Source organism: Mustela nigripes, chromosome 1 (assembly GCF_022355385.1).
Source record: "Mustela nigripes isolate SB6536 chromosome 1, MUSNIG.SB6536, whole genome shotgun sequence".
NCBI classification, from domain to species: Eukaryota; Metazoa; Chordata; class Mammalia; order Carnivora; family Mustelidae; genus Mustela; species Mustela nigripes.
Window position 1 is genome coordinate 153,473,217 of NC_081557.1, and position 22,500 is coordinate 153,495,716.

Sequence of the window (22,500 nt, forward strand, 5' to 3'; positions counted from 1 at the left end):
ACTTTAAGTTGCCCTGTCTTATTTTCTTAGTCACTCTCAGTTCAAATTTTCCTCTTTTCCAGGGTAAGTCAGTGTTGCGGCTCCCTTCCCTGCCCTCAGCATGGGATGCAGATCCCCAGGGAAAACCACGGGTTCCTGTTAAGACATCCTGTCTCCCTTGGTGTCGCCTGAGGTGTTGAATATACAATACAGTACATGAAGCTTAAACTTCAGGGCTTCTCATTCACAGAAATTCTTCTGAGCCCTCAGAAGAGGATGCAGTGAGGGGTTCGCATGGTCTTTGATTTTGTAACACTTTCAAAATTAAAATATTTTAACAGGAAGATCACTGTTGCTTGCCACTTGATTTCCACTCCAGCAAACTTTCCCTCATATAAAGGGACTTTGGAGTGGTGATAGGAATTTGGGGGCTCTAACTAAGGGAAAGTCAAGATGAGGATACATTCAGTTTGTATTTAGTGTGATGTATTCATGTGGCTTATAGTGACTTCTATGAATAGTTAAATTGTATGCTGGTCAACCTGGGGTAGGAATGGTCTCCAGAAATATCCCTAACATCTGCTGCACCAAGACAAAATCTCGCAGGGCTGGAGTGGTATCAGGATATAGTGCCTGTGATGCCTGGCACTAGAAGTAAATGGGGCGTGGAAGAGAAAATGCCTTGGGAAGAAGCCTTCCAGTTACAAGAGGGGTAGAATGGTAAACAGAGGATTTAATTCTTGTTGATAACTCAACATAGACATTTTCCAGGTCAGAAATACACTCAGTAATGCAGCATATACAGTGATAATTATGATATATAAATATTATTTTATGATGGAAATAATACAGAATAGAACTTAAAATTCCTGTGTTTGTAAGGTACAGACACAAACAGGATGTACAACTGTGTGTGTGGCCACATGATTCATGCTTTCCAACTATCAGTTATAAAAAAAATGCCAATTGGGGCACCTGGGTGGCTCAGTCGGTTGGGTTCTGCCTTTGGCTCAGTTCATCATCCCAGGATCCTGGGGTTGAGTCCTGGGTCTCCTCCTTGCCCAGCGGGGAGCCTATTTCTCTCTCTGCCTGCGGCTCCCCTTTCTTGTGTTTTTTCTTTCTCTCTGTCAAATAAATAAATAAAATAAAATAAAAGTCAATCAACTATCCTTAATGAAGGATATCTAGTTTTTCATTCCCTCTATAGAAAATATTGTAAAATAATTATCATATGAAGAAATGGCCAGAGTATGCACCAAATAATTTATGTGGAATGTCTTACTGAGATATTAACAAGTAATTTTTAAAAGTTGTTATTATCTAGATTTTATGGTACTTGTATTTGTTAGCTTTCATACACTTGTTTTCTTTTCCCAAATATTTAAAAAAAAATTCACTTTCATTCCTAACATTATATTTATCATCTTGTATTGTTTTCTCTCAAGGACCCCCCAGATCCTACAAGCTTCAGGGTTCCCTGTAAACCTTATCTGGTTGTCCTTATGCCCCTTGAAATGGTGAACATTGTATGAAGTATGCCAACCTGATAGGGACCCAGGACAGCAACTCCGCATTCTCTTTGCCCAGACCCCAGCTCTCTACAGACCAGTGTTTCCTGAGCATGAACATTTCAGCACACTTCCTCCGTTTCTGAATTCCAGGAGCACCTGATGCCCCACTGACATGCAGGGGCATTTAGGATGTAGGAAGCACAAGTGTCCCGCATGCTACTGCAATCCATCCTTCCTTCCTTCCTCCCTCCCTCCCTCCTTCTCCATCTTTTCTTTCTATCTCTATTTCTCTCTCTCCCCTTTTCCTTTCTTTTTTCTTTTGTTTCCTTTTCTTCCTTTCCTCCCTCCTTCTCCCTCTTTTCTTTCTTTCTCTGTTTCTTTCTCTCTTTTGTTTCCTTTTCTTTTCCTTCCTTCCTTCCTTCCTTCCTTCCTTCCTTCCTTCCTTCCTCTAGGAAAGCCACTGCTTTTGGGGGGCGGCAGTGGACTGAGCCCTGCCAGTGAGGACTGGGGTCCCGGGAAGGGCATACAAGCTGATGGGATCCAGCCGCAGGCCCCTTCCCTGGCACCAGAGGCCATCACCTTGTGGTTTTCGGTGTAGGCTGGTAGGATAGCACAGCACCATGATGCAACAGATAAAAGCACAGATGGAGCCAGGTCACGGTAGGGTCAAATTCCAGAGCCATCAGTTACAAGCTCTATAAACTTGGATAAGTTATTTAACCTCTCTGAGCATCAGTTGTCTTATCCATACAAAAGGTTTTTGTGAGGATGAGGGACCTAACATATCTAAAGTACTTAGAATACAAAATGCATATGTTTCAGCTATTAAAATCTCCTCACTGCAGGGTATGTGCTTGAGTTGTGTCCTGTGTCTTTCCTGATCTGTGGTTTATATTAAAAACACTGTGCTCTAGTCTCCAAGCTTTTGTTCCTTGATATTTAAAGAGAGGCTTTTGGGATTTATAACACCCACCCACAAAAAAGGCCCAGGGGTGCCTGGCTGGCTTAGTGGGTAGAGCACGTGACTCTTAATCTCGGGGTCATGGATTCAAGCCCCACATTAGGCATGGAGCCTACACTTAAAAAAAAAAAAAGGGGTCAAAAGTTATAATGGAAAGTCCAGAGATGGACTTAAGTGACTATTTTGCAAGTCCAGAAATGGACATGAGTTTTTTGTTTATGCTTGTATCCCAGATATAAAGACATTAAACTTCTCTGAGACAATAGATACTTCTAGCTAATAAGGAGAAGATAGTGAACAAAGATTTTTTTAAAAAATACAAATATTAAAATAGCATATTTCAAAATGCTACATTAATAGCGATAAAAGAGAACCAACACTTTTGATTTCCTTTAAGGGCGTCAGGTATCAAGTCATGAAATTTATATATATGGTTTAACCTTTATACTACTCTGTTATGTGGAAAGTTTTATTTCTGAGGTTTGCAGAATTTCAAGTTACTTGTCCAGCCTATTAGATATAATAAGGGGTAGGCCATGTTCACTTCCAAAAGACTTACTCTTCCTCCAATTGGTCTTGACAGCCCACCCCACCCCCCGTTTCCTAAAATTTAATTCTTTGAAAGGAAAACCTCTGACTAGAAAAGAATACTTTTATGTAAAGAGGAGGTTTCCATCCTGAGCCAGAGGCGTGTCAATTGTGGGAGCATCTTAGAGAAATCTAGGGTACAGATTCTATCTGCAAGCTCGACATCTATTATGAAAGTATATGTCAGTGTGATCATGTACTCAATTCGAATGAACTCTCTTCTTCCAGTAAATTCCGCCAATACATTGATTCTATTTAAAAAAATTCAAGCTGTCCTTGTGGGAGACCCTCATTCCATCTTCTCAATTGTTTGTCACTTGGACTCCAAACATTACCTTTATTCTTATGGCAGATTGCTCAGAAAAACTGTCCATCCCATTCCCAGAATGAATTATGAATCATGGCTAAGATGGTGACAATAAAATTTGGCTCTTACTTCAAAAGCGATATAGAGAGATCAAATATGGGAACCCATGGCTTGGGCTAAACTAAAAATTAGCCTCATACGGTAGGTCATACGGTGTTTTCAAGCTTGATCCCAAGTGAATTCATGAGGAAGACAAAATTTGTTTCATGTAATCCACCGTCTCCTTTCTTGGCACCTGCTGCCTTGCCTTCACATCCCATTCACAACACTGGGTCTAATGTTCTCATTCCTTCTTTACTTCTCTCTCTCAAGATCTGAGTTCGGGGAAGGGTCTGGTGTACTCACTTCATGAGAACATTACCAGATCCCAGTCTTTCCCCTGTACCTTCATTCTCGGTTTCCCAGATGCAGATGTGTGAATACGCTTGTTTCCTTCCCACCGTCCATTCTTCCCTTGGGGTTATTTCTCTTCTCGTTTTCGATTCAATTTATAAGTGAGTTAGGAACTGTTTAAATTATTTCCATTTTGCCAAATGGAAGGGTTTAAAAATAGACGATTCTGCCCACAATCACATTATCATGTAACAATGTTCTGTAAGTTCTGGTTAATGTAATAAGATTGAACTAGAAATAAATTGGACATACATTTTGGAAAAGTGAAGGCAACACTATTATTTGCATAGGTGAAGATACACCTGAAAATGTATGTGACTAAATAAAAAAGCATTGTAAGTTTTAAAAGTTCAGTGAAATGGCATATATGAAAAACATTTAATAGTAACTGTCTTTTGTTCCAGCAATTCTCATTTAGAAAATATAATGAAAGAAGAGTTCACTTATGGTATTAGCAAGATACACAAAATAAGTTAGAAATAACCTTATCAAGAATTGCAGGGATTACATGAAGTGAACTACTTTTTTTTTTTTTTTTAAATAAACAGATGATATGACTTTGGAATACTTGGAAACACATTTTTTTGCTCTAATTATGATGAAATTATGAGTATCATGATAATATTTTCTTTCAAATACAAATGCAAAAGTAATTCTAATGAAAATTCAAAAAGATTGAAGAGTCAACAACTTTACAAATGTTTCTAAGGTTTTGATTGAAGTACAGTTGACACATATATTTCCAAGATTTTTCTGGAAAAATAGACAAAAAGAACTAAATTTATTGCTAATGAAACTTAGTTGGATTATTAAAAAGTTTAAATAAAACATTGTATACAAAGATTTTGGGATTGATTAGAATTTCAAATTGCAGTTTTATGCATGGACATTTAGTTGTGTGTTCTAGAATTCCACAGGCCTCACCAGCGTGTTAAAATGAAGTCTTAACTTCCGAATTACAGTGACTTAGGCTCTATCTTTGATACGGAAGGACTTCTTCAGTTCCCTGTCAAAACCACCTGAACTAATTTCTGTGGGATGTCGTGGTGTGTCACTTGCTTCCAGGCTTTGAGTCACATCACCACAACCTCTGCTGCCTGTGTTCTCTGTGAGACTGCCCCAAGGTGGTTCTGTTGGGCTCATGGGCTGCCTGCCCCTCAGTGGTCCATGGCAAAGTTGGGGAGAAATGTTCACCTGGACCTAGAGCAGTAACCTTTGTGCTCATGATTTCAAGTGACCTTTATAAACACATCTCCTAAAATTCTGTCTTTAATCCCTCTCATCATCAGGACTGAAATCCTGACCTCAGTCAGAAAGAAGTAGATGTAAGCCATCCCCTGGCATACTGAGCCCTGTTCTCCTCATCTTCTCAGTCTTTCAAACTTCTCTATTCTATTTCAGCGCCCACCCCCCACCCCGCAAAATCCTATGCATTGTTGAATCATAGGAATAGACTAAACTATCAGGTCACTAAATAGTGTACAAGTTCTGTGTACAAGTTCATGTTCAGCAGAGAAACTCTGCTCTATAGAAATCCATCAAACTATTATAAGTCACTTGTTAACAGTGATTTATTTAGGTGTATTAGGTGCCAAGCATAGTACATAGTTAAAAAGTCACTCAGAGAAACTTACTGTCTAGAAGTCACAGCTCTTATTCACTGGGGTATCATGAGAGGATTTACCAAGTGCATTTCTAAAATACATAAACTACATTTTCCTACTCTACCAAAGCTAAATATGCTACCGAAGAACAACTGAATTCAGTCTGTCATGACTGGCTCTTAGGATTATTTACCTTATTTTTCAAAATATGTTCTTAAATCCATTTGCTGGTATTTCTGAGAATCCAATCATACCAGAATGTAGAGAAAAATCAAAAGAACATTAACCTACTGGCAGTATTTCAGCCCCTCTCTCTGGATCTGCAATACGGATTCACTGCCCTCCACATTCAGTTAGCACCTTTCCTGATGATATGCTGAGACAGAATGCCTGAATTCTGAAAATCGTCATGTGATTTCTCACAGTATCTCTACCCATGTTATATAGCTGGGCATGACATCATCATTCCATAAACATCTATTGAACATAAACTTGTACCTGGCAGCAGAGTTAGGTATAGAAGAAAAACAGTCAACAGAACAATCTTGGTCAACGATGCTCATGGTTTAGTAAGAAGACAGGTTTAGATACAAACGGTAATAATGATGATGCTAGTGAGAGTGACTGTGATATGATAGTGATAGAAGTGTAATGGCGGTGAAAGATTTTTTTAAAAAGTGGTGCTGGGTTAGTGGCTATCTAATTGACCATTGCACAACATATTAAAAAAAAATCCAGATGGATTGTGGATTTAAAGCAAAACTTCTAGAAAATTACATAGGAGAATATTTTCATTATGTTTGGGTAGAAATGGTTTTATAAAGCAGACATCAAAAGCATTACCTGAGGGGCCCCTGGGTGGCTCAGTGGGTTAAAGTCTCTGCCTTTGGCTCAGGTCATGATCCCAGAGTCATGGGATTGAGCCCCGTATCAGGCTCCCTGCTCAGTGGGGAACCTGCTTTCTCCTCTTTCTCTGCCTGCCTCTCTGCTTACTTGTGATCTCTATCTGTCAAATAAATAAAAGTAAAATCTTAAAAAAAAAAAAAAGCAATAGCTGAAAAGGAAAAGATTGATAAGTTGGCTCAGTAAAATTAAGAACTCTTGTTCACCAGTAAGGGAACAAGCCACAGAGTAGGAGAAAATATTTGTAATACATATATCTGGAAAAGAATTATATTCAGAGGACTTATACATTGATAAGAAAAATACTCCAGAAAACATAATTACAAATGGGCAAAACACTTGAATAGGCAGTTCACAAAAAAGATATCCAAATGATTAATAGAAATTTGCAAAGGTAATCAGCATTATTAGTCACTAAGGAAATGCAAATTATAATAACTGTAAGATATCTATATAAGAAAACTGAAACTAAAAACTGAAAATACCAAGTATCAGTGAAGATATGGTTTGGAAAACTGTCAGTTACTGCAATTGATCATACAATGCCCAAAGACCCTACGATTCTATTTCTAGACAAGAGAAATGTATACAGATTTACCAAAAGACTTGTACAAGAATATTAATACTCTTTGTAACCATGACCACCACCAGTAAAAACAAAACAGAAACAGAAACAGCAACTAGAAATGAGCCAATTGTCCATCAATAGTAGAATAAAGAATACAGCAGGGGGAAAGGATAGTCTCTTCAATAAGTGGTGCTTGGACAAATGGATGTCCACATGGAAAAGAAAGAGATCAAACCTCTCTTAGACCACATACAAAAATCAACTCAAAATGAACTAAAGAATTAAATATAAGACCTATAAATATAAGAAATTGTAAACTTACCAGAAGAAAACATAGGGGAAAGGCTTCATGAAATTAGTGTTGGCAATGATTCCCTGGATATGATTCCCAAAACACAAGCAACAAAAGTAAAATGAACTAAAAAGTTCTGCACAGCAAAAGAAACTAGCAACAAAATTAAAAGACGACATAGAGAAAGAGAGAAAATAGTTGCAAACTACTTATCTGATGATAAGGTCTTAATACCCACAATATGTAAGGAAATTCTACAACTTAATAGCAAAAACCAAATAACCCAATTAAAAAGTGAACAAAGGTCCCAAACAGACATTTTTCCACATAAGACTTACAAAAGGACAGCAGGTGTATGAAAAGCTGCTCTGTGTCAGCAATCATGAGGAAATGCAAATCCAAACCCCAGTGAGCTATCACCTCATGCTTGTTCGGATGACCATCATTAAAAACAAACACAAAATGGTAGTGTTGGCAAAGATGTAGAGAAATTAACACTCTTGTGCATTGTTGTTGAGAATGGAAAATGGTCTCTATGAAAAACAGTAAGTTTCCTCAAAAAGTTAAAAAATAGAACTGCCATCCATAAGATCCAGAAATCCCACGTCTTGGTACTTATCCAGGCTTATTATGCTGCCATGTTTATTGCACACTATTAGCAATAGCCAAGATGTGGAAGCAACCTAAGAGTCCATCAGTAGATGAATGGGTAAAGAAAATGTAGTTTATACACGCAAGGGAATATTACTTGTTTTTAAAAAGAAGGAAATCCAGAGCACCTGGGTGGCTCAGTCTTGGGATCAAGCCACACATCAGGCTCTCTGCTCATCGAGAAGCCTGCTTCTCCCTCTCCCACTCCCCATGCTTGCGTTCCCTCTCTCGCTGTGTCTCTCTCTGTCAAATAAATAAATAAAATTAAAAAAAAATAAAAAAGAAGGAACTCCTGTCAGATGTGACAACATGAGTGAATCTTCAGGACATTATGCTAAATGAAATCAGTCACAGAAAGGCAAATACTGCATAATTCATTTATGTGAAATATCTGAAGAAGTCAGACTCATAGAAGCAAAAAGTAAATTCCCAGGAACTGAAGTTTGAGGGAAGTGGGGGGTTGTGGATCAATGTGTATAAATTTAAGTTATACAAGCTGAAAAAGTTCTGGAGATCTGCTTGTACAACATTGTGCTTAAGGTTAACAATAATGTACTGTATACTTAAAAATCTGTTAAAATGGTGGATCTCACGTTATGTGTTTTGCTTTTTTTTTTTTACCCCTGCCACAAAACTCCATTAGAATAAACGATGAAGCTGAGGGTCTATTTGGATAACAGAATCTTATACACTGGTCTATAGTACTGAAAAGGAATGGATTATTGCTACATGGTATATATCAACATGGACAGACCACACAAATACAATGTTGAGTGAATGAAGCCAGACACAAAATTACATATCGTATCATACTGTTTGTACAGGTACGATTAAACAAAACCAACCTAAGCAGATGGAAGTCAGAATTGTGACCTTGGAGGGATGGGTAATGACTGAGGGGTTACAAGGGAGGTTTTTAGAGTACTGGTGAAGTTCTGTCTGTTACTTTTTATCTGAGTGGATTTACAGGTATGTTTCACTATGAGAAAATTCATCAAATTGTACACTTACGAATTGTATACTTCAGGCCTGTTATGCCTCAATATAAAGTGTACTTAGTAATAATAATTATCATTTACCAAACATCTTAGGTATCAGACACTTTGCCTGTGTTAGCTCATTTAACCTTCCCAACTCTTTTCTGCAATAGTTATTATATTATCTTCGTTTGATAAGTGAGGACACGGGAACACTAAGCAGTTAGGGAACTTGCCCAGGGTCACACAGCTTACACAGTAAGCGGTAACTAGGAATTCTGTGGCAAGCAGTCTGCTTTTCCATCTGGCTTCCTAACGACTGTGCACGAAGTAACACATCAAAGGAGTGAGCCAAGGCTGTGTTGTCAGTGATTAAGTTTTTCTGAGCAAACAAGTTCATGGACATCTCCTGGGGACAGCTGATACTTCAGGAGCCTTGAAGGGAGACGGGGTGTCGTCTAGGCACAAAAGAAATATCTCAGGTAAGACAAATAGCATGTGCAAAAGTAAGAAGTGCTGAACTTGAAAATGCCAGGAGTTTGGTGTGGTGTGAAAAATGTGAGTGAAGGATCCCCAAGAACCTGTGCAGAAACAAAGAAATTTGGCTTTTATTCCTGCAGAGGGTGAAACTATTATAAGGAAGATAATTGTGTGATTCAATTTACATTGTAGAAATAACATCCTGTTGGCAGTTCGGAGAATAGACCTGAAGGAAGAAATCAGAATCAGTGTGACCACTAGGCACTAGTAATCACAAAGGAAGAAGAGGTTGGGAAAATGGATATTTCGAATAGTACATGCTTGGCTATCACCACTAAATACCTGTTAGGAAGGGGAAAATATTCCTCTCTTCTCATAATTACAAAGAAAAAATTCTTCCTTCAAATTTATACAATAACTATTCATTTGTACCTTCTCTGCATGAGGCATTGTGTGGAACATTCTTACAGGTGGGACCCCCTCAGGCCTGACTGCAGGTGGAGTGGGACAGAAGTTGTATAATTTTGTCAATAAAATGCTGCAAGGGGCATAGGAACTTGCTTTTAAAAAAGAGAATTAGCTTTCAGATGGTGAAACCCGAGTTAACAGGCAGACAATTTCATTAAAACTCCTATTAAAAAATGGGGCACCTGGGTGGCTCAGTGGATTAAGCCACTGCCTTCGGCTCAGGTCATGATCCTAGGGTCCTGGGATCGAGTCCCACATCTGGCTTCCTTTGCTCTGCAGGGAGCCTGCTTCTCCCCTTCCTCTGCCTCTCCCCCTGCTTATGCGCGCACACACACTCTCTCTCTCTTTAAAAAAAAAAAAGAAAAAAAAATTCCTATTAAAAAACATATGGCGATTTCAGTAACAATAATAATTTTAATAGTTACGGCCAACCCAGCTCTATCCAATCTCTTTGTTCTCTTCGTCAGGATAAAGAGGTTGGGTAGCCTGGGAACATAAAGAAAATGACTATATTTATACCTAGAAAAGTGAAATATCCAGGTTGGAAAGTATGTACAAGAGGGTCTAAGAATCTGTCTCAGCACTCCTATTGAATCAGCAGCCTGGGGTCATTCTTCAAGTATAGTAATTCCAGACTACCAGCACCGACTGTTCTCATTCCCTCTCTCTGATGAAGGGGTAAAGGAGTAAAGCGAGGGGCAAGAACAGTTCCTTCTTTCTAGTCAAGGCTGGGCTGTCAACTCAGATATGAGGAGGGCCCCAGTAGACCCAGTGGGGATGGAAGCCTCTCTGGGCCCCAGCCCAACCCCTTCTCAGGCCCTGTGCTCTCCTGGCTGTAGGCAACCGATTTTCTCTATTTGCACCAGCTTCTTTTTAAATTTGGTGGTGGGCTGCTTGGACCCTTGACTTGACTGCCATTAAGATATGTACTTTCCCCGTCTGTCCTACAGGTAAGGATACTTTGCCGTAGTTTGACCTGGCTGTCTGCCGTTGCTATCCAGGAAACTTGCCAACTTCTCTTGAAGCCATATGCTCAGGCAATATTCTTTTAGATCAGATCTCACGAGAGAGTGTGTGGAATTCTGCAGTGAATATGTTCAGTCCTCTTTATTTTTAGGGGGAAAACAGAAAGTCATGTTGAATTTCTTACCACCACAGTTGCAGAATGAAATGGGTACAGTTTTAGAGGAAAGCAATCCATTACTGTACGTGCAAAATGTCTTTTTTGGGTCTCCCCTCAATTATGGACAGATCAGAAAAGTCAGCTTAAGTGTTGTATGAGAAGGATGAACCAGCGAGAGTCAGGTTGCTCATTATCCACTCCAGCTTTTTGTGTGTGTTGCCAAAAGAGAAATGCAAATGCCAGAATCAAAGACCGGTAACCATGAGAGACAAGACTTGCCATGATTCAAGGAGAAGCAAGAGCTTAATGGGCAGCGAGGACTGTAATCACAGCTGTAAAGAGATTTAGGACAAGGATTGAAGTATGGAAGGCATGGGGGTAGGTTAGGAAACTGAGTTATTGATGAAATGTGGTGCTTTAATGTGATGCCCTGCTCAAAGCACCAGGTCAAGCTGAACCCAAGCACTGTTGAGCATATATCCTTCATGTTCCTACATTCTGTCTGTCTCTCTCTTTTAAAGGAAGATCAGAAAACTTTCATCAGAAATCCAATTCTAGCCAAGGATCCAGCTGTTTTCTGGATGGGTTTCGTTCACCTGATTCCTGCTCTTTTCCTCTAATGATGAACTGGGTTGGTCACCTTAAAGAATCATTAACTCTTTTCTTTTTCACTCAAAATGATTACTGAATCAAAGTGATCTGTAGGCCACTTGAACCTGAATCATCTGGGGGAAATTGTTAAATGGCAAACTCCTGGTTCCACTCAAACCCCCCCGAGTCAGTATTTCTTAGGCGTAGGTTCTAGGAATCTGCGTTTTAAACAAACACTCTTGGTGATCCTTTAAGAATTCTAAACTAGTAGAGAACTCTGAGTGTCCTCTCTCAGTGTTTCTTTTCTTCTGGGCTTTGACCTCTTCTCTTTATGCCTCTAGAGCTAAAGATAAGCACCAACAGGTAAAACAAAACAAAACACAACAACCAATGTGCTCTTCTTCAAAACATCACACTGTATTACTTTCCTGCTTTAGAATGTTCACTGGGTTCCCAATGAACCAGGAATACAATGTCTCCATGGCTATGTGCCCTTCTTTTCTGATCTCATCCCCTACTACTTCATCTCTCCTGGCTGGCTATCCTCTGGCTGTGCTGGCATAGGATCTGGGCCTTGAACCTGCCGAGATTCTTTCTTTCTTTCTTCCCTACTTTTTTAAAAAAAATTTTTATTTATTTATTTATTTATTGATTTGACAGAGAGAGAGATCACAAGTGGGCAGAGAGGCAGGCAGAGGGGGAGGGGGAAGTAGGCTCCCTGCTGAGCAGGGACCTACTCGATCCCAGGACCCTGAGCCAAAGGGAGAGGCTTAACCCACTGAGCCACCCAGGTGCCCCAAGATTATTTCTTTTCTTTTTTAAAAAAATTAATTTATTTTTTAAAAAAGTAACATATAATGTATTATTAGCCCCAGGGGTACAGGTCTGTGAATTGTCAGGCTTACACACTTCACAGCACTCACCATAGCACATACCTTCCCCAATGTCCATAACCCAACCACCCTTTCCCTACCCTGCTACCCCCGGCAACCCTCAGTTTGTTTTCTGAGATTAAGAGTCTAATATGGTTTGTCTCCCTCCCAATCCCATCTTGTTTCATTTTTTCCTTCCCTACCCCCAACCCCCCACTTTGCCTCTCAAATTCTTCATATCAGGCAGATCATATGATGATTGTCTTTCTCTGATTGACATATTTTGCTCAGTATAATACCCTCTAGTTCTATCCACGTCATTGCAAATGGCAAGATTCCATTTTTGATGGGTGCATAGTATTCCATTGTATATGTATACCACTTCTTTATCCATTCATCTGTTGATGGGAATCTAGGTTCTTTCCATATTTGGCTATTGTGGACATTGCTGCTATAAACATTTGGGTTCATGTGCCCCTTCGGATCACTACATTTGTATCTTTAGGGTAAATACCTAGTAGTGCAATTGCTGGGCCATAGGGTAGCTCTATTTTCAACTTTTTGAGGAATCTTCATGCTGTTTTCCAGAGTGGCTGCACCAGCTTGCATTCCTACCAACAATGTAGGAGGGTTCCCCTGTCTCTGCATCCTTGCCAGCATCTGTCGTTTCCTGACTTGTTAATTTTAGCCATTCTGACTGGCATGAAGTCGTATCTCATTGTGGTTTTGATTTGTATTTCCCTGATGCAGAGTGATGTGGACCACTTTTTCATGTGTCTATTGGCCATCTGGATGTCTTCTTTGCAGAAATGTCTGTTCATGTCCTCTGCCCATTTCTTGATTGGATTATTTGTTCTTTGGGTGTTGAGTTTGATAAGTTCTTTATAGATTTTGGATACTAGCCCTTTATCTGATATGTTTTTTGCAAATATCTTCTCCCATTCTGTCATTGTTGACTGTTTCCTTTGTTGTGCAAACGCTTTTGACCTTGATGAAGTCTCAATAGTTCATTTTTGCCTTTGGCGATGTTTCTAGGAAAAGGTTGCTGTGGCTGAGGTCAAAGAGGTTGCTGCCTGTGTTCTCCTCAAGGATTTTGATGGATTCCTTTCAAAATGGATTCCACATTGAGGTCTTTCATCCATTTTGAGCCTATTTTTGTGTGTGGTGTAAGGAAATGGTCCAGTTTCATTTTTCTGCATGTGGCTGTCCAACTTTCGCAACACCGTTTGTTGAAGAGACTGTCTTTTTTCCATTGGACATTCTTTCCTGCTTTGTCAAAGATTAGTTGGCCATAGAGTTGAGGGTCTATTTCTAGGCTCTCTATTCTTTTCCATTGATCTAGATGTCTGTTTTTGTGCCAGTACTCTACTGTTTTGATGATGACAGCTTTGTAATAGAGCTTGAAGTCTGGAATTGTGATGCCACCAACTCTGGCTTTCTTTTTCAACATTCCTCTACTATTCAAGGTCTTTTCTGGTTCCATACAAATTTTAGAATTATTTATTCCATTTCTTTGAAAAAAATGGATGGGATTTTGATAGGGATTGCATTAAATGTGTAGATTGTTTTAGGTAGCATAGACATTTTCACAATATTTGTTCTTCCAATCCATGAGGATGGAACATTTTTCCATTTCTTTGTGTCTTCTTCAATTTCTTTCATGAATACTTTATAGTTTTGTGAGTACAGATTCTTTGCCTCTTTGGTTAGGTTTATTCCTAGGTATCTTATGGTTTTGGATACAGTTGTAAATGGGATTAACTCCTTAATTTCTTTTTCTTCTGTCTTGTAATTGGTATATAGAAATGCAACTGATTTCTGTGCATTGATTTTATATCCTGACACTTTACTGAATTCCTATATGAGTTCTAGCAGTTTTAGAGTGGAGTCTTTTAGGTTTTCCACATAAAGTATCATAAAATCTGCAAAGAGTGATAGTTTGACTTCTTTGCTGATGTGGATGCCTTTAATTTCTTTTTGTTTTCTGATTGCTGAGGCTGTGCTGAGGCTGGGACTTCTAGTACTATGCTGAATGGCAGTGGTGATAATGGACATCCTTGCCGTGTTCCTGACCTTAATGGAAAAGCTCTCAGTTTTTCTCCTTTGGAATGATATTTGCTGTGGGTTTTTCATAGATGGCTTTGATGATATTGAAGTATGTACCCTTTATCCATACACTATGAAAATTTTGATCAAGAGAGGATATTGTACTTTGTCAAATGCTTTTTCAGCATCTATTGAGAATATCATATGGTTTTTGTCCTTTCTTTAATTAATGTATTGTATCATATTGATTGACTTGTAGATGTTGAACCAACCTTGCAGCCCTGGAATAAATACCACTTAGTTGTGGTGGTTAATCCTTTTAATGTGCTGTTGGATCCTACTGACTAGTATTTTGGTGAGAATTTTCACATCTGTGTTCATCAAGGATATTGGTCTGTAATTCTCTTTTTTGATGGGATCTTTGTCTGGTTTGTGGATTAATGTAATGCTGGCCTCATAAAATGAGTTTGGAAGTTTTCCTTCCATTTCTATTTTCTGGAACAGTTTCAGGAGAATAGGAATTAATTCTTCTTTAAATATTTGGTAGAAATCCCCTGGGAAGCCATCTGGCCTTGGGCTCTTGTTTGTTGGGAGATTTTTGATGACTGCTTCAATCTCCTTACTGGTTATAGGTCTGTTCTAGTTTTCTATTTCTTTCTGGTTCAGTTTTGGTAGTTTACATGTCTCTAAGAATGCGTCCATTTCTTCAAGATTTTCAAATTTGTTGGCGTATAGTTCCTCATGATATGTTCTTATAATTGTTTGTATTTCTTTGGTGTTGATTGTAATCTCTCCTCTCTCATCATGATTTTCTTTATTTGGGTCCTTTCTCTTTTCTTTTTGATAAGTCTGGCTGGGGTTTATCAATCTTATTAACTCTTTCAAAGAACAAGCTCCTAGTTTTGTTGATTTGTTCTACTGTTTTTTTTTTTTTTTCGTTTCTATTTCATTGATTTCTGCTCTGATCTTTATTATTTCTCTTCTCTTGGTGGATTTAGGCTTTCTTTGCTCTTTCTCCAGCTCCTTTCGATGTAGGGTTAGGTCGTGTATTTGAGACCTTTCTTGTTTCTTGAGAAAGGCTTGTATCACTATATGTTTTTCTCTCAGGACTGCCTTTGCTGTGTCCCATAGATTTTGAACAGTTGTGTTTTCATTATCATTTGTTTCCATGAATTTTTTTGATTCTTCTTTAAGTTTCTGATTGACCCATTTATTCTTTAGTAGGATGCTCTTTAGCCTCCATGCATTTGAGTTCTTTCCAACTTTCCTCTTATGATTGAGCTCTAGCTTCAGAGCATTGTGGTCTGACAATATGCAGAGAATGATCCCAGGCTTTTGGTACTGGTTGAGACCTGATTTGTGACCCATATGTGATCTGTTCTGGAGAATGTTCCATGTGCGCTAGAGAAGAATGTGTATTCTGTTGCTTTGGGATGGAATGTTCTAAATATATCTGTGATGTCCATCTGGTCCAGTGTGTCATTTAAGGCCTTTATTTCCTTGTTGAACTTTTGCTTGGATGATCTGTCCATTTCAGTGAGGGGGGTGTTAAAGTCCCCTACTATTATTGTATTATTGTTGATGTGTTTCTTTGATTTTATTGTTAATTGGTTTATATAGTTGGCTGCTCCCATGTTAGGGGCATAGATATTATAATTGTTAAATCTTCTTGTTGGACAGACCCTTTGAGTATGATATAGTGTCCTTCCTCATCTTATTATAGTCTTTGGCTTAAAATCTAATTGATCTAAGGATTGCCACTTCAGCTTTCTTTGATATCCATTAGCATGGTAAATTGTTTTCTACCCCTTCACTTTAAATCTGGTACTTGGAATTCTTCAGTAAGCAAAAGAGTGATTCCTGCCTTTATGGAGCTTACTCACATTCTTATGTACTCTCTAGGTCATTTGGTGCAATCAGGAGAATATTCAAGTTCTGGAGAGTTTATCCTCCATCCTGAATTATCTTTTTTATTTGTAAAATAATAGTGGTATGCTGAGACACCTCAATTCTTCTTAAATATGCAATTAAGTGTTTCTGAAACACACATTCCTAATCATCTCCAAAAATACACATTATAAATTGAATGTATAGCAATACCATTTTCAACAGGAAGTCCTCTGTATAACAATAAAGCTATGAAAGCAGATGAATTTAGAGGGAAGAGTGCAGAATGAAGATTATTCAAAGAGGAAACCACAAACATCTTTCTGTGAAAATCGATGTGATTCTGTTACTAGGTTATTTTTTCTAGATCTTTTTCTAGATCATTTATTTTCTTTGATAATACCAGTCTGCTCAACAGTGATATAAGGAAGGAAATTACATGAGCAAAACTCATAATTTAACCTGTACTTCATAGAGAGGTATTTGTGTATATAAAATGATCTTTTGAACATTTGTCTTAATTCTATATTGTACATAAGTCTGAAGAATTGGTAAAAAAAAAATGAGATCATTCAAGATTAAAAATTCATTAATTTTGTTAATGTGTCCAAATAGAGATAAAAGCAATCATTTAAAACAAACCAAAGCACACATTTTTTATACACCAGAGAGACAGATTAAAGCTGTCTTTATCTGTCTGTTTAGAAGAGAGACCCATTCCCCTCTTGTCTACCTGGGTGTTCTCAGGAGACTCATAAATATTAAGATTTCATTCCAGTACAGAGAATAGCATGAAAATATGAACAGGCTTAAGGCATAGAATAGTGGGAAATATCCATGTTGCTTTTTCTAGGCACCAGTGGCTGGATGGTTTTGTGGTGTGCTATTTTCTAAACAACCCAAAAAGCCGAGGAGAGGGGTTGATAGGACTGTCATCATTCTTTTAACTAGTATAAATTTATAGCCTGATATTTATTGTGTGAGGAATCTGTGTGGATCATGTTGCATTTAGGAAACTGCTTTTCTTCAAAAATATGGACCTGGACTGTGCTCCCTATAAGAATGAATGCTTGTCTTTAGGAGAGCTGTGTCTGATTAAACTGATGTGTCTAGAAGTCCAGGGAGAACCTTGATTCCCACCTTTATATTATACTTAAGGGCACCAAAGCCTTCTGGCCTGTCTAAAAAGAATCTCCTCTTCTTAGGCCAGAGGTTAGTCTGGACTAAATAATCACAGTGCTGGGAACTGTGTTGTTGGGTGATATTTATTTTCCATGAATTGTCTGATGGTAGGAGCATGTTTTAAAGCATGTTTTGAGGTAGGGACTGAATTTCATCACCATGGGTGGCAGGCAGACTTGCATGTTATCTGATACTCTTTCTAATGTGAACTTGAGGATAATAGTGGAGCACGACAAGGTATTTTGATGCCTATTTCTCAAGCTACTAAAGAAAAGTAAATTCACATGAGATTAAAAAGTTTTCCTTTTCTGTATTCAAACTAGTAAGTTCTGATACACAATAAAATTCTGATCACGATGTGGGGGACAAAGAGGTGTGTCAGTAATTAAAAAAGAGGCACATCTGATATTTATCTTTTTACTCGTGTCTAATCCATATGATAGCACAGAATTCAAAGTAGGCCCATCAGCGAATGATCTGTGGCCCTGGGAGAGCTAAAAGAGGTATATGGAGCATATGATATTGATGAGAAGTTGGTTCACAGAAAGATGGTTCAGAAGCAAGTGGTTCAGAACAGACCCCTTCTTTCTTTTATTAAAGTAGAGGAGGGTAATGGTGGGAGAGAGAGACTGATCATGGTCCAATGGACGGAAAGAAAAAATCCTCCAAATAACATCTTTGAAGTCTAATACATTTTTTTACCTTTTCCAAAATCTGACTTTCTAGAATTTGATATCTTATCATCATTTATACTTTTAGTCAAGACTAGCAGTAAGTATTCAATCACATTAAGACTGTTGAGCTAGAAAAAGGATCAATATTGATGCTCTGTAACAAAAGAGACAAGTAAGGTAGTACTTACTGTCATTCTGAATGAAGCCTGGCTGTGGAGTAGTCAATAAAAGAAAAGAATACCAAAATAACAATTTTCAGGGTGTTTTAACTCAATAACATCTAGTCTAGTCAAAGGAATATTTATTACTGGTACAGTGAGCAAATTAGTAATATTGTACATGACCAATTCATTTTGAAATTTCTTAGAGTCTATTAAGGTTTTAAGTGATTTGATAACACACTGTTTTAACCTGGAATATATCTCCCTGCTCCAAAAGTAGCAAACACAATACAGAAGAGATGGGAAAAAAAAAAATGTGATTTGGAATCTGGGAGCCATAGAGGGAAGTAGTTAAAAAAAACCAAGTCTTAAAGCCAGAACGCTGGGTTTAAATTCTGAGTTCACCTAATCTCTGTCTAAGCTTAGTGTTCTTGTCTATAAAATGGGATTAAAGTTTGTGTCTATTATCAGAGGTTATTGTAAGGAATAAATGAGATAATTATGTACTACACTTGGTATATTGCAAGTACAATTTAGCACTTATTGATATTGACATGGAAGACATTAATTTGCCCAGGTAACTCTGTCCAAGGAAAGGAAAGTAAAAAGTGAGGTCCCAGGACCAAACCAAACTGAATCTCATCGCTTCATTGAAATTCTCCCACATACTCTTCTTCCACTAATCTGCTAAGCTCATGTCTGCACAGGCCAAGCTGAATGAAATCCTAAACGTGTGTATTAGTTTGCTAGGGCCACCATAACAAAATACCATGGACTGGATGATTTAGACAACAGAAATTAATTTTCTCACAGCTCTGGAGGCTAGAGGTCCAAGAAGATGAAGGTGTCAGCAGAATTTGTTTCTTCTAAGGCCCCTCTTTTGGACTTGTTGGTGGCTGCCTTTTCACTGTGACCTCAGATAGTCTTTCTTCCATGTGTGTCCATCCCTGGTGTCTCTTCATCTCCTTATAAAAACACCAGCCATTTTGGATTAGAACCCTACCCTAATGAACTCAATTAACTTGATCACCTCTTTAAAGATTTTATCACCAAATAAGATTACATTCCGAGGTACTGAGGGTTAGGACTTCAAAATTTTGAATTTGGGGAGACACGATTCAGTCCATAACATATGCATTTGTTTGTTATAAATAATCCACACATGATATTTATATTTTGAACATTTCATAATTTTTATTTAGAAAGTTCTTCAAAGTCATACATTTGTATTTAAAAAAATAGAAGCACATGGAGTAAAATGTTTAAGTTCCTTTTACTTAAATTTGCTCTTTCACCCCTCTCAATCAGGGCAGTTCCAGTGGCCATAGTTTAGTATGTTTCTCTAGAGAACTTTCATAGTTTTACGCATGTGGGTAAAATATTATAAGATCTATATATATGTCACTATGTCCTGACTATACTATACAGTTATGTGACTTTTATAATTGAATTTTGTTCTCCCCTTTTTTTTTAGTTAATAGAATTTACCTAAGTAAATTGTTCTTTGATGTGCTTTTTCCACTACTTGATTTTTCTTGACAACCTTTCCATTTCAGTACACATGTGCCTATCTTATTATTGTTATATGTAACATATAGTTTTATATATAACTTAATATATATAATGTATTTGTACTCTATATTCTGTCTTGCCATTTTCCTATTGCTGGGTATTTTGGACACCTCCAATTTTTCTTTATTTCAAATAATCATGTATATATAGCTTTGCATTTATGTGGGAAATCTGTTCTATATGTGCAGTTTTAGTTTTGAAAGACTGTTAAATTAACACCCAGTTTTTGAGTCCCAGAACTGGTACAGGAAAAACTGTTTCTCCACACTCTGGCCTGCAGTGCTTGTGATGAGCTGTTTAAATTCTTTTAATCTAATGCTGTTTTATTTTGGAACATTTTCTCATATTATTTTTGGCCCTCTATATTTCTTTTTCCATTAATTGCTTCTTCATATGTTTTTGTTCTTACTTTGTCATCTTTTTCTTTCAAAGTTGAAACTCTTTGTATTTTGAATATTAATCCTTTTTAAAGGATGCAAATATTTTCCCCCAGTACTTATTTGTATTTTAATTGTGTTGGTGGTATTGTTGGTTTTTATGACTTTGGGGTATTGTGTTTTATTTAGGAAGTCTTAGCCAAATCAGTATTCTAAATCAGCTCTTATGGGGCGCCTGGGTGGCTCAGTGGGTTAAAGCCTCTGCCTTCGGCTCAGGTCATGATCCCAGGGTCCTGGGATCAAGTCCCGCATCGGGCTCTCTGCTTAGTGGGGAGCCTGCTTCCCTCTCTCTCCCTCTGCCTGCCTCTCTGCCTACTTGCGATCTCTGTCTTTCAAATAAATAAATAAAATATTTAAAAAAAATTTTTTTTAAATCAGCTCTTATATTTTATCCTGGTAATTTAAGAAGAGGAGTGAGGTGCTCAATAAAGGTTCAGTTTAAATCTTGGCTCTGCCCTTTATTAGCTGTGTGACACTGGAAAAGCCACTCAAACTGGTCAGATTATTAATAGTCTTCTAATATCTCACACTGACCCTTACTTGTATTTAATTACAAGTTTCACTGATTCATTTGTTCACCATTTATTTTTAAAATATACTTAATATTTATTGAATCAATTGTAAAATATTTGACTTATGAATCATGTTAAACATACAAAAATGTGGACAAAAATAAAGATAAACTTGGATGACTGTTTGCCAGTTTTATCAAATCTTATTTTGTCATTTTTTCTATGACATATTTCTATGACATTTCATAAGACACATTGTCATACTGTCATCAACAAAAAAGTTGTGGACAGAGTTGAAACCTCCTGTGTACCTGGCCCTGATCCTAACCTTACCTCCCTCACTATTGTCACTCCCATGACCCAATGTGCATGATTCCCACGTAATTTCAAATATTGTGAATATACACACTCAGGTAAATATGATGTTTGTATCTTTTTACACTCAAGACTGGTAGTGTCATACCATACACACAATTTTGCAGCTTGCTTTTTTTTTGAGATTTATTTTTCTTGATACAAGTAGCTCTGATTTGTTTTTATGCTTACTATGTAATATTCATTGGTTATCCCAAAATTTATGGATATACCACAATTTGTTCACTCTCCTATTAATTGATGTTTCATTTTCCAATTTCATTTTATTTTTATTTTTTATTTTCTGCTACTTAAGACTACCTATTTCTGGGTTTTAGGATATACACATTTTCAGCTTCAGTTGTTATTAATAGGTATTAAATAGATATGGCCAGATTGCTCTCCAAGGCGGTAAAGCCAGCTCCACTCAAATTATGACTGCCTGGACCTTCCACTTTTTTATATCCTCATTAACACACATTTTCCATTTTTTAAAACAAGTTTTAAATTTTGATTTTCACATATAAGTCTATAATTTTCATGGGAATGATTTTATCTTTGCAAGAAGTGAGACAAGGATCTGATTTCCATATTACTAATTAGTACTCCAGCACTAAATAGTCCGTATTGGCCTCACTGATTGTTACTGCGTTAGCCGTATGCTAACTTTTCCTCTGCCTCTCCCTGCTTCCGGGCTCGCTGCCTGGTCCCATAGCACTGTCTGTAAGGACCTAGACCACACTATCTAATCACTCTGGCTGGTTATGTCCTGCTTTCTAGGAAAGAGAACCCTCCTATTTTGTTTATCTACCTAATTGTCTTAGCCCTTTATTTTATCTTATTTTTCAAAAGATTTTATTTATTTATGTATTTATTTATTTGTCAGAGAGTGTGTGAGAGAGAAAGAGAGAGAGAGAGAGCACAAGCAGGCAGAGTGGCAAGCAGAGGCAGAAAGAGAAGCAGGCTCCCTGCTGAGCAAGGAGCCCCATGCAGGACTTGATCCCAGGACCCTGGGATGATGCCTAAGCCAAAGGCATCGGCTTAACAGACTAAGCCACCCAGGTGCCCCGGCCCTTTATTTTTTTATACACCTTTTGGGATCAGCCTGATTTACTTTTTGACCAGAATCGTTGGGACTATTCAAACTATAAACTGGAATATTTTTTGAAGAATAGGGTATTTTAACATTTCTTTTTATTTTTCCCTATTTCCTCTTCTCTGTCTCTTTCTGCTTTCCGTGCCTCTGCAGAGAAGCACTTGGTCAATGAATGTTGGAATTTATAGATCTATACTCCATGGCTTATCCCTTCTTCTTTCCTACTTTTGATCATTTTTCTTTTATTTCTT